Genomic DNA, 13,626 nt, shown 5'->3' on the forward strand with positions numbered 1-13,626 from the left:
CAGCCTCTAGCAGAGCATTCTTTACCTGATTGGCAGATAGAAAAGTGTACAACATCACTACCTTGGCTAACCGAGGTATTGTAGGTGTTTGTCAAAACTCATGTCAAAACATTTCATGGTGAACAGAAACAGACGCACAGACATAGAAAACAGACTTGTGGTTGCCAAGGGGGAGGGGAGTGATAGATTGGGAGTTTGGGATTAGCAGATGCAAACTAGTATATGTAGAATGGATAAACAACAAGGTCCTACTATATAGTACAGGGAACTATATTCAATATCCTGTAATAAATAATACAACATTGTAAATCAACTATACTTCAATTAAAAACATTTTATGGTGTATAATTTTATTTTATTTTATTTTATTATTTTTTATTTTTTTGTGGTACGCAGACCTCTCACTGTTGTGGCCTCTCCCATTGCAGAGCACAGGCTCCGGACACGCAGGCTCAGTGGCCATGGCTCACGGGCCTAGCCGCTCTGCGGCATGTGGGATCTTCCTGGACCGGGGCACGAACCCGTGTTCCCTGCATCGGCAGGCGGACTCTCAACCACTGCGCCACCAGGAAAGCCCGTATGGTGTATAATTTTAAAAAACTAAGTCAATATTGAATCTAGTTGATGATATGCATGCTGAACTGTTTAGGGGTAAAGCGTTCTGATATTTGCAACTCGCTGTGAAATGCATCAGAAATAGGATGAATTTAGAGGTATTCATTTTAGACAGTGGGGAAAAGGACTCAAAACTTGCAGGCCATGTATAACAGAGCACCATCATTTAGATACTGATTTTTTTAAAAAGTAGTATTTATTACATATTTTCGAATTTCAGAAGAAGAGCATGTGTATTGTAGAAAAGCTGAAGATTAAGTAGTTTCATTTAAGCGCGGTTGTGAGTGATGGGGTTGTGTCGTGGGCCTGAGATGATTTGGTGCCGTGAGGGGAGGGAAGGGCAGGTAAGACATATGGAGAGTGTGTCAAAGAGCCCAGCCCTGTGGCTCGGCAGTGCGCTTGACTAGCCAACAGTGCTCACTGGGGGAAGTGTCTGGGTAGCTTTCCCAGGGGCTGCACAATTAAGAATCCATTCTCAAGCCAATCATCTGTTGATGGGCACTTGGGTTGCTTCCGTGTCTTGGCTATTGTAAATACTGCTGCTATGAACGTTGGGGTGCATGTATCTTTTTGAATTAGAGTTTTTGTCTTTTAGAAGATGTGGTATGTAGACAATGGAATATTACTCAGCCATAAAAAAGAATGAAACATTGCCATTTGCAGCAACATGGATGGACCTAGAGAATACTATACTTGGTGAAGTAAGTCAGACAGAGAAAGACAAGTATTATATGATACCACTTATATGTGGAATCCAAAAAATAATACAAATTAGTCTATATACAAAACAGAAACAAGACTCACAGATACAGAAAACAAACTTATGGTACCAAAGGGTGGCGGGAGGGATAAATTAGGAGTATGGGATTAACAAACTGTTATACCTAAAATAGATAAGCAACAAGGATTTATTGTATAGCACAGGGAACTCTATTCAATATCTTGTAATAATCTATAATGGAAAATAATCTGAAAAAATATATGTATAACTGAAGCACTTTGCTGTATACCTGAAACTAACACAGTATAGTAGGTCAACTATACTTCAATTAAAAAGAAAAAGAATCCATTCTCCTATCAGAGTTGACCAAGGGCAGTGGTTCCTGTGGTGTTTTTTCCTTCCTTGAGAGAGTCTGGACTAAAGAAATTCTGTATGTAATGCTATGAAGACATCTCCAAAAGTGAAAAGAATAGTGTGATTGTATGCTACTACTGTGTACAAAGGATGGAAAAAACCCACACATCCATATTTGCTTGTAGTGCACTGGAAGGGATATATGTAAGGAAGAACAGTGGTTTCTGCCAGGAGTGGCTGGAGGTGGGGTCTGTCCCAACCAGGGATGCAGTGGGAGGGAGGCTTTCCTTGTATACTTTTTTAGAGTTTTTGATTTTGCAAGCTATGTAAATGCATTTCCTATTGAAAAATGAATAAATAAAATGTAAAAAGAGAGGATATAGGGTAACATGAGACAATGCTCTCTAGTGCCTTAGAACACATCAAAATGGGAAATGTTAATTTGGCATTCCCTGATTAATCAGAATTTCAGTTACAAAGACCAGCACTACACTGTGAGAATCAGGGACTCTGTGTCTTACTAAGTATTGTGCACATGGCTCTGCCATCAAGGTGCATTATTTTGATATTGGTTTTACTTCTCTTTGCTTTTTAATTTATTTTTATTTTTTCATTTTGGCCACGCCACGTGGCTTGCAGCATCTCAGTTCCCCGACCAGGGATTGAGCAGAGGCCTCGGCAGTGAAAGCACTGAGTCCTAGACACTAGATCACCAGGAAACTCCCCTCTTTGCTTTGTTTTGTATTTTGTGCATGTATTCTACATGTAAGTTTGTCATCACCCCCTTTCCCTTCTGCAGAGGTATATGGGCAGACCCCTGCCTATATGTGCGATTTGGAGATGCAGAAGTGTGTTGGCTTCTAGAACACATGCTGCAAAGGCCGGCATCCTGTGATGGCTGTGCCTCCTGGGAATCAAATCAGCTTACTCATGAGAGCATCAGAATTCCCTGCGGCTTCCTTCTTTCTTGTCGTTTGGGCTTTTAGGGATGGAGATAGTCACTTTGGCTTTGGTCTAGAGACATGATGAGAAGCCCTTTCCGGAATAAGTATTTAATAAATTAACACAGATTCCCATTATCCCTTCCTGAAATGGAGCCACTGTCTGTCTGTAAGGATGTCTGGAGAGTGGAAAAGTAAACACAGAATTAGGAATCCCAACATTAATGCAGTTTGCACTTGCTATCAGCTTACTGCCCTCGTCTTTGAGATGCCATTAAAAATGCATGCAGGGGACTTCCCTGGTGGCACAGTGGTTAAGAATCTGCCTGCGAATGCAGGGGACACGGGTTCGAGCCCTGGTCCAGGAAGATCCCACATGCCACGAAGCAACTAAGCCCGTGCGCCACAACTACTGAGCCTGCACTCAAGAACCTGTGAGCCACAACTACTGAGCCCATGGGCGCAACTACTGAAGCCTGTGCGCCTAGAGCCCGTGCTCCACAACAAGAGAAGCCCCCGCACTGCAACGAAGAGTAGCCCCCGCTCGCCGCAACTAGAGAAAGCCTGCGCACAGCAACGAAGACCCAGAGCAGTCAAAAATAAATAAATAAAATAAATAAATTTATTTTAAAAAATGCATGCAGGATGTGAGTGAGATAAAACATATCAAAAGTCAAGCTGATTCCAATTCACACTGACACTCCATTTCTCTGGTCCTCTGGCTTCAAGTGGCTTTAGCCATCTGGACACAGGCTGGAGCCTGGGAGTGAGGGAAGAGAGCCTCTGGGCAGTAAAGGTGCTGCCATAAAGCTCAAAAGGCTCAATTCAAAGGAGGGTCTTTGCCACACTCACCTGGTTTGTGGAATCAGTAACTTATTTTATATTAATAATGGTAGCTCTCCCTTACTGGGCATTTACTGTATGCCAGGTAACATGCTTTCTATGTAGTAACTTATTTAATCCTCATAACAACCCAGCAAAATAAGTAACTATTAGTATTCCCATTTTACAGATGAAGAAACTGAGAGAAGTTAAGTGACTTGGTTAAGGTCACACAGACAGTGAGTGGTAGAGCAGGAATTTGAACCCACTCAACCAGGCTCCAGGGCTTAGCTTATTAACCACCTCTACTCACCTCCCATCTGAGTGTGTGTGTGTGTTTAGCACATATAATTCTAAAAAGCTCTGATATTTGATTTTCTAATTCTCTGCAGATTAGGGAGTGGGGCCACTAGAAGCAAGCACATGCATAACCTCAGGAGGCAGACTGGTGGGCTGGTGGTGACTGATGAACAGAACCAGTAACCTCAAGAGGTCTGGTCCTTACTAGGAGTCAGTCCTGCACATTTCAGCTATCCTTGCAGGAACCACCAAACACAGTAGAGTAGCATGATTCAATTTATAAAGATGACTGTGGCAGACACTGTAAGCTGATCCTGCTATTCAATTTCCCCTTCTCTATCTTAGTAACAGAACCCTCAGCTTTTCCATGGACCATGCTGCTGGGTCTTATACTGCTAGGTGTGGCCGTGTAGCCCTTGGACCAGGAGCAGAAGTGAGATGTACCAGGTCATACAAGCTCTGCCCTTCTTCCTTTCCTCTCCATGGGCTGGGATGCGGTCTCAGGGGACAGGGAAACACCCAGGGATTATAGCAAAAGATGTAAAGAGCTTGGGTCTCCAACTCTGTGGAGTCGCCACGGGTGCCCTGGACCGTTCATTCCTGCATTGTTACATGCGAGAGAAACTAGCTCTCTTGTTGAAGCTGTTTTAAATCTCTCTTAGAGCAGCCAAACTCAAAAGCCGATGGTTACACCCAGGGCATCAAGGAAAGGTTACGTTACGTTTGCTGTAGTTTGTTAACAAGTCAAGGAATTATTCAAAGCATTTTAGAAAGTGTTACGATAATGTTTTGAGGCCTAATGGGAGCAACTTTAATTATTTGGAAACATCCCCAGAAACTTTCGAATGCTGGCAAAAAAAGAGCGTACTCTACTTGGTTGATGTGATAAGGAGAATATGTAAATTCAGTTCAGTTCCACAGATATTTATGGAACAGCTACTTCATGCCAGGCAAGGCCAATAGAGTCCTTGTCCTCAGGGAGCTGACAGTCGGGGTTGGGGGTTGGGGGGTGCAGGAACACAGACAGATGATCACATGGATATAAAAAGTGATCAGCGCTGCTGGGCACACACCCTGCCCTGAGGTGGGACATCAAGGAAGACTCTTCATTCGGAAGCTTTGCTGGCCGCTGCTCCACCTCTTGGTAGGGTTAGGTTTTCCTGAAAGAGACAAGTACTTGCGTTTTATGGAAGTTAGGGCCGAAAAGCTCATCCAGAGGCCTTGAGAAATGTGACCCATGAAACTGACACCTTGAGTTTCGCCCTTTCTTCTTTCCTTCTTCCACGCTCCCCCCATCCGTAGGACAGATTCCAGCAAACTTTTTAATTCTACTTTATTATTTATTAAAGTATAGTTGATTTACAATGTTTCAGGTGTGCAACAAAATGATTCAGTTATATATGTACATATATCTATCCTTTTTCAGATTCTTTTCCATTATAGGTTATCACAAGATATTGAATATAAAAAAATAAAAATTTTAAAAAAAAAGATATTGAATATAGTTCCCTGTGCTAGACGGTAGGTCCTTGTTTACTTTATATATAGTAGTGTGTATCTGTTAATCCCAAATTTCTAATTTATCCCTCCCAGATTCTAGCAAACTTTAGGGTGTTATAGTGCCCTCTTGGGATGTGGGTTAAAAGATACTCCCTAGAATATACCTTCCAGGAATCAGAAGGGTCTTCAGCTGAGTATCTTTTCTTTCATCTTTAAATAGTGGTAAAAGTGGAAGGAGCAGCCAGGAGCCTGAGGAATTAAAACAGTGTCCATAGAAGCATGGTCCGTGCGCTCACTCGCTCTCTCTCTCTCTCTCTCTCTCTCTCTCTCTCTCTCTCCCTGTCTCTCCTTCTTGTCCTCAATGACAGGCTGATAGACGATGGACCAATCAGTCTGGCTGTCAGTTCTGTGGATGATGATGTTACCCTTCCCCGAGCAGGGGACTTTGGGGATGATAATTTAAAGGTATTGGAAGGCACTTGGCAGACTGAAAGAAAGACAGTAATTAATGACTTCAGAGCAGTCTTGTAGAAATATCGATGCCTGAGAGACACTTGATGTTTTCTTTTCCCCAGACAGTATTAACTCCGGAAAAGAGTCCAGATTATGATAGTTAGGGCAGAGGGGTGAGTTGTAGAACACAGAGGAGAAGCAAGGAAACTTGGAGTAGGGTGGTCATGAGAACTGTCTTTCCCTGTGTGGTGGTTCAAGGCTGCCTTCCTTTGGGTCTCACTCCAAACTTTTTGCTGACCTTACCAGTCCCCAAAGTTAAGACCTGGGCCTGATTTTAGCTGAGCCCTAAGTCAAAGCCAAAATCCAGCAGTTTATGCTCATGAACTAAAAAAAAATTGCCTATAATTTTATTTTAAGGGAAATTGTTTTCTTTCACACACACACACGTACATACACATACATAGACATGTATAAATGTATATATACACATCTGTAGACACATATATATATATCAACATTTTATTTAACTTTTAACAAAGATTGATCACATTTGTTTTTCATGCAAAACTTTGTGACCAGATTTTTTAGGGAATTCCCTCCCTGGCAGACCAGTAGTTAGGACTCAGCACTTTCACTGCCAAGGGCCTGGGGGGAACTAGGATCCTGCGAGCCAAGTGGTGTGGCCAAACTGTCCCCTGCAAAAAACAGACAAACAAAAAACCCCAGATTTTTAAAAAAGATACTAATAATGGAATAAATAAAATACCTAAGCAAAAAGCCCGTGAATTTTTCTGAAATGGAATTTCAATTATAAATGAGAAGGCTTTGATTTATCCTGGATGAGTTAATATTGTCCTCTTTGATATAATAGATAAATATATTGAGCGGTAACTGTTTGGCATGCTGCACTAAGTACTTGAATTTTAATCTAATTTCTCCCAGAAAAAAAAAAAAAGTATAAAATTGCTTCCTGATGTTCTTAGGAGAGAGAATGAAATCCATTGCATAGCCTTAGCAAGCCCTGTGTCCTGAGCCCTGCCTCTCTCTCCTTCATTCCCTGTTGTTTTACCTCATTTCATGGTCTTCACTGCGCTTATTTCTATCTCTCGTTCTCGTATTTCTCTGCTGTTTAAAAAAGTCATTGAAGGGAATTCCCTGGTGGTCCGGTGGTTAGGACTTGGTGTTTTCACTGCCGTGGCTCGGGTTCGATCCCGGGTCAGGGAACTAAGATCCCACAAGCCGGGCGGTGCGGCCAAAATTAAAAAATAAATAAATAAATAAATATATATATATATACACACATATACACACACACACAAACACATATACATATATATAAAAGTCATTGAAGATATAGAGCATAAACTAGTGGTTAGCAGTGGGGAGGTGGGGGAGCAATATAGGGGTGGGGCAGTGGAAGGTACAAACTATTGGGTATAAGATAGGCTCAAGGATGCACTGTACAACACGGAGAACATAGCCAATATTTTGTGGTAACTATAAAGTAACCTTTAAAAATTGTGTGGGCTTCCCTGGTGGCGCAGTGGTTGAGAATCTGCCTGCCGATGCAGGGGACACGGGTTCGTGCCCCGGTCCGGGAAGATCCCACGTGCCGCGGAGCGGGTGGGCCCGTGAGCCATGGCCGCTGAGCCTGCGCGTCGGGAGCCTGTGCTCCGCAACGGGAGAGGCCACAGCAGTGAGGCCCACGTACCACACACACAAAAATAAATAAATAAAATAAAATAAAAAAATAAAAATTGTGTAAAAAATTTAAAAAAATTTAAAAGTCACTGAAGTATAACATAGGTGCAGAAAGGTGCACTTAGGTGAACTGCCAGATGGATTTTCCAGTGGTCATGGGCTTTAAAAACATTTATTTTTATTGTAAAATATACATTACATAACATCTACCATTTTAACCATTCTCAAGTACAGTTACATTGTTGTGCAACCATCACCACCATCTGTCTCCAGAACTTTTTCACCATCCCACGCTGAAACTCTATACCCATTAAAGAACAGCACCCCATCCCCCGACCCCCAGCCCCCATTACCACCATTCTACTTTCTGTCTCTATAAATTTGACCACTCCAGGGACCTCCTATATGTCCGTGGACTTTCAATATGAAGTGGACTGGCTGTGGCCCTGAGACCAGACACCATGTGTCTCCCATTTCTTTTCATTTGGTGTAAGTTTATTAATGTCCACCTGTGTGATGACAGTCCCCAGCCAGCAATGGTGCCTCGAAGACTGTTCTCATGGATTTTTCTCTGATTTTCTGTTGTCACCGTGAGAAACTGCTATGTAGCTGATGTCTCAGTGTCAGATCACGGCCTCCAGTATAACAGGAGCTGCCAACTTCACGGTTAATTTCCCTTGCCCGCCTCAGTAATAAGTGGATTTGGTTACGTGCTCATCGGTGATATGAACGCCAACATCTTTTAGAATCAATCTAAGTCATGTTTGAAGGTTGCTGCCTTCCAATAATGATGATTTCTGAATGTTTCTCCCTCTGCTCTGAAAGACTTGCTTTCTGAATCTGAGGGCATTGTATGCAAGAGTAGTGTCTGTTTAAAAGAAAAATGTGTTAAGTATGCAGCTCTACCTCTTTCCTGCCCTGACCCCTTCCCTAAATCTGAATCCTGTTTAGCCGAGGAAGGAACATCTGGAACTCTTCAAGGCTTGTTTCATCCGGGAGAAAGGCACATCTGGTTTAGAATGTTTCTGGAAAACAAAAAAGCAGAATAGGAATTTGAAAAGATGGAAGTGTGATGAGAGGACATGTCCATTCCTTACTTCAGACATGAGCATCACGAGCACGCTGGTTTGGAGGAAGGGGGCAGTCCTGCAGCCAAGGACTTACTCTTTCCAAAGCCCCATAGAGTGAACCAGTGAGCAGTACAGGTGTCAGAAAAGTGGACCACAGTTTGTTACAGGCGTTGGAGATGACTGGAGAGGAAGATGTTTTTCCCTTCACTTGTACGGTAACAAGGACCAACAGCCTCCTAACCCCATGGCTGTTTTGGTGGAACTCTTGAGGATGGATGTGAAATTCACTGGATGAAATGATCATTCTCAATTCATCAGACCCTCCCTGTACTTGAATTATACATCCACACCCTGTACCATGGGACTTTGCATTATCCCCCCACTGGTGTGGTTGGAGTACATGTTCCCCACTTCAATGGTTTTGAGTTTTCCCATGTATTATAGTTTGCTTTGGCCAACAGAATATGGGTGGAAGGGACGGTGTGCCAATTCACTCAACCCCTCTGGTGCTTATGCCATTTGACATGAGAAGAACATGCTTTGGGGATGTTCAGCAGGATGCCTCCTGCTGATTTCAGGAGAATGAGACAAATCCTGTGGAGTGAAGCTGAATCTAAGGGACACCTTGGAGCCAGGCTGACCTGAACCTGAAGTAGATTGATCTTAGCTGACTTCTAGACCCATGAGTGATAAGAATATAGGCTTATTGTAGGTTACTGAGTTTGGGGGAAGTTTGTTACAGAGCATTATTGTGGCAATAGCTGACTCATACAAAGACCAAAATGCAGAAGCAGAGAGAAAAAAGGTAAGTGAAGTAGGTGGCTGACATATGAGTAAGGAAGGAAGTGGTGGTGGGATCTGAGGATAGAGCAAGTAGAGAAAAGGCCTCCAAGAAGAAGAATGAGGTGGACGAGAGGAAAGGAATATTGCAGCTGCAGCTCCCTTAGACAGGTGGTGGGAAAGGAGCAGTACGCACACGCGTGCTCACACACGCACTCACACACACACACACACACACACACACACACACATATCCCCTATGCCTCTGGTGAGCACTGGGCCTTTCTGCTGTCTTTGTTCAGTGTTGCCCATGTCTGAGAGATTTCCAGCGAGTATAAGTTTGATCCTAACAGGGTCTAGATGTCCAGTTTTGGGGTCTACCTGGGCTTATGGTCACATTGTGTCAATGGAGCAATAAAATAATCTAAAAAATATGACAATAGTGAATACAACAAAAAAGAAGCAGACTCACAGATACAGAGAACAAACTAGTGGTTGTCAGTGTGCGGGGGCAATATAGGGATAGGGGAGTGAGAGGTACAAACTATTGGGTGGTAAGACAGGTTACAAGGACATATTGTACAACATGGGGAATATAGCCAATATTTTGTAATAACTGTAAATGGAGTGTAACCTTTAAAAATTGTACAAAAAATAAAAATAAAACCAGCAAAAAAAAAATGAGTAAGAAAAAAATGAATGCTCTAAGGACAGAACTCTGCTGAGTGCGTCTTGGCTCCATTAGCTGGGATGCTCCCTAACTCTAACCAGTTATTAACACAGGGAACCAGCCCTCCAAAACGCAGATGCCTGGTGTGAGCTGGGTTCTGTAAGGTCTTATGACCTTGAGGAAGTTAATTAACTTCTCTGGGCTGAGATTTGGAGATAATGGAAAGAAGAATCTTACCCATCCCACAGGACTGTCATGTGGGTAAGCGAGATTGAACATCTGACACAATGCCTGGCCCAGAGTAAGCCCTCCATAAATCAATGCCAATAACCGTACTGCCATTTTGAAAGGAGAATGGATATCAGGTGTTGAGTAAGAAATGGACATATCTTGTTTTCCTTGAGCCCAGATATTTAGTAAAGGTAGGAGTCCCACCAAATGGACTATGATAGCTGACCAAGCCCTGGATTCTCCCTGACAATCCTCTAAGCAGAAAGCAACCCTCCCACCTTTGGTTACCTTCATCCTCAGACCACGTCAGCCCATCTCCCAGCTTTTGTTTTCATTTTTTTTCTTTTTCTCGGGGAAGTCTGTGTATTCTTACGCTTGTAGGGGGAAAAAAGCATGGAGGTGGACCTGAAGGAGCAGAGGGCAGAGCTGAGCAGGACACCCCATCTCACCACCAGCTTGGGCTGTGGCTGTACTGTTTTCTAGATGGCTTTTCCACCATGAGCTAGGTGACCTCTCTGTCACACCTATGTTTTATAAAATGGATCACATGACCTTTATCACAACATCAGCTGGGGTATTTTTCCTCACACTGGTCTCTGAACACTAACTTTTTAAAAAAAGATTTTTCTCTTCTAAATTCTTTTTAAAAATATTTATTTTCTTTATGTTTATTTTGTTTTTGGCTGTGTCGGGTCTTAGTTGTGGCACGCGGTCTCTTTGTTGCCGCGCGCGGGCTTCTCTCTAATTGTGGCGTGCAGGTTTTCTCTCTCTAGTTGTGGCGCGTGGGCTCTGTAGTTTGCGGCACGCGGGCTCTCATTGAGGTGCGCAAGCTCAGTAGTTGTGGTACGCAGGCTTGGTTGCCCCGCAGCATGTGGGATCATAGTTCCCCAACCAGGGATTGAATCTGCGTCCCCTGCATTGGAAGGTGGATTCTTTTTTTTTTTTTAAACCCCACATTTGTTTATTTGTTTTATTTTTGGCTGTGTTGGGTCTTCATTTCTGTGTGAGGGCTTTCTTTAGTTGTGGCAAGCGGGGGCCACTCTTCATCGTGGTGCGCAGGCCTCTCACTGTTGCGGCCTCTCTTGCTGCGGAGCACAGGCTCCAGACGCGCAGGCTCAGTAGTTGTGGCTCACGGGCCAGGTTGCTCCGCAGCATGTGGGATCCTCCCAGACCAGTGCTCGAACCCGTGTCCTCTGAATTAGCAGGCAGATTCTCAACCACTGCTCCACCAGGGAAGCCCTGGAAGGTGGATTCTTTACCACTGGACCACCAGGGAAGTCCCTCTGAACACTAACTTGAATTTATTTTCCGACTTTACTGTGTACATTTGCTCCAGTTCTGTCTTGCACCCTCCTTCTCCTCGGGAGAATTTCCTAGATTTGCCTGGATTCCCTAACCCAGCTATTTTTACATTTTTCTTTGAGTTTGTGTGGCGGATCCCATCCACCCCAGGAGGAAGTCTTCCCCATTTGCTTCCTAAAGCTGGTCCTTCAGAAGGCTCTTTGTCCCTGGTCCTGGTTCAATACCTGAGTGGGGGTGGGGCATGAGGGGGTTTAGCAGCCCCCCTCACAGAGTGAAGGGTGAGTAGGGTAGGGGGATAACCTGACCCCTTCCCAAAGGCCTCTGGCTCTTCAACAACTTGCAGAAGTGAACATTGCATCTACTGTTTTCTCTCCTCACCCCTTCCCCAACAGAACAGGCCAGATGCTGTTCAGCTCCTCTTGCATCAGAGCTGAGCTGGTACTTTATAGTTAGAGAAAACAGTTATAGAAGGAAATGCTCTTAACAAAAGTGCATACCTACTGGCTTCTTAACATGTGCACGTCATGCTAAGCGCTTTACATGTGTTTATTCATTAATCCTCTCAATAACCTTGTAAGAGCACATACTAAGAAGGCTCACAGTAGTGAGGGCCCTGGCTCTGAATCTAGAGAGAGCTGGTTTAAACTCCATCTTTGCCAGTTACTAATGGGACTAGTACTTTACCCCTCTGAGTCTGTTTTTCATCATCTGTAAAATGGGGATGATTCTTAACAACACTTTACCATTGTAAGAGTTAAATGGGATAATGAATGTAAGGAGACTGCCACATCATAGGTGCTCACTGGGGAAGGGACTGGGTTTTACTCACCTTTGAATCCCTGCCCCTAGCACAGCTCCTGGCACATAGGAGGTGCTTGGTAACTGTTTCCTGACCTGAACTGATGGTGCGGCCCTTTGAGCATTTGGGAACTGGTGGGGGTAACAGGTTCTGAGGTACTAATGCTCCCTCTCGTCCATCTTTGCCAGGCCCGCTCCGTCTACCACTGAAGGCTTTCAAAGACGATGGTGCATCAGTAATCCACTCAACACCCATTTCCCCAGCGCCCGCTTTGTAGGAGGCTTGTGATGCCTCTGCCTGAAGGCATCAGCAGAGAATCTCCCATCACATTTTATTTCCCATGTCCTGGATTACACTGCCCTCTGGTGTGTGCTTATGGGACAGCATGTCAAATGAGGGTTTGTGGTGACTCTTGACTTTGGGGAAGAGAGGCTCCCATACTTGAGCTGTTTGCAGTGCAGCTGGGGGGAGAGGTAATGTTTAAGACCCTCCCCCCCCAATTTAGGTTGAAACTCTTGAGGTTTACCAGACACAAGAGGCTTTTTACCGGTGTCCCTGACTGCCGGCTATCAAACAATGCCATCCTTCTAGGCTCAAAGTTTCTCGCCGCTGTTCCGCTAAGACCCGAAAGGAACAGGAGCGGAGTTTATTTGATATCACTCTCCCTCTGCTGCCTGGTTTCCTCTAATCCCCGGACACATAGTTCTTACAGCTGCCTCACCCTGTGCTCTAAAGGGTCTGGGATCGCAGCAGGCCAAGCAAGAACGAGAACGGACCCTCCTGATTCGGTGCCTGCAACACCCGCGGGGTCCAACTGCTTCCACCACCTGCCTCTCTCTGCTGTCCCTCCTCAGAGCTGAGCCCCCAATCAGTAAACGCGAAGGGGGGGTTCCGCAGGGCAGAGGGGTCGGTGGGGCTAAGGTCCAGCTCACCTTCCTCGCACCTCGCCATGGAACCTGCTAGAAGCGTTTGCCTCTTACGATTAGGTTGGATCCTGAAACTGCCGATATGCAACCACTTGTGACCCTCAAAAACAGCAATTTCAAAACAAAAACAAAAACAACAGAAAAACATCATACTTAGACACGTAAACCCTACTTGTGCTAGTGGTGGCCGCGGAGGCCCAAGTTCCCCCGGCTCATTCAGACCCAGCTCATGGCACGGAAGGATCCCAGATTGCAGAGCAGCAAGAAGGACCCTACAGCCCGAAAGAAGGTCGAGTTGATTTCGGGGGCCCGGGGTCGGCCCCACTTCCTGCGTCAACCTTCTGTTCCCACGCGGGTCCCACGGTGACCTCCACGCCGTGCTTGGTTTGGGGGGTGCAGCCAGAAGAGGAGACGCCAGTGGGAGACCCTGGAGAAGCCCGT

Source organism: Kogia breviceps, chromosome 10 (genome assembly GCF_026419965.1).
Source record: "Kogia breviceps isolate mKogBre1 chromosome 10, mKogBre1 haplotype 1, whole genome shotgun sequence".
Lineage (NCBI taxonomy): Eukaryota > Metazoa > Chordata > Mammalia > Artiodactyla > Physeteridae > Kogia > Kogia breviceps.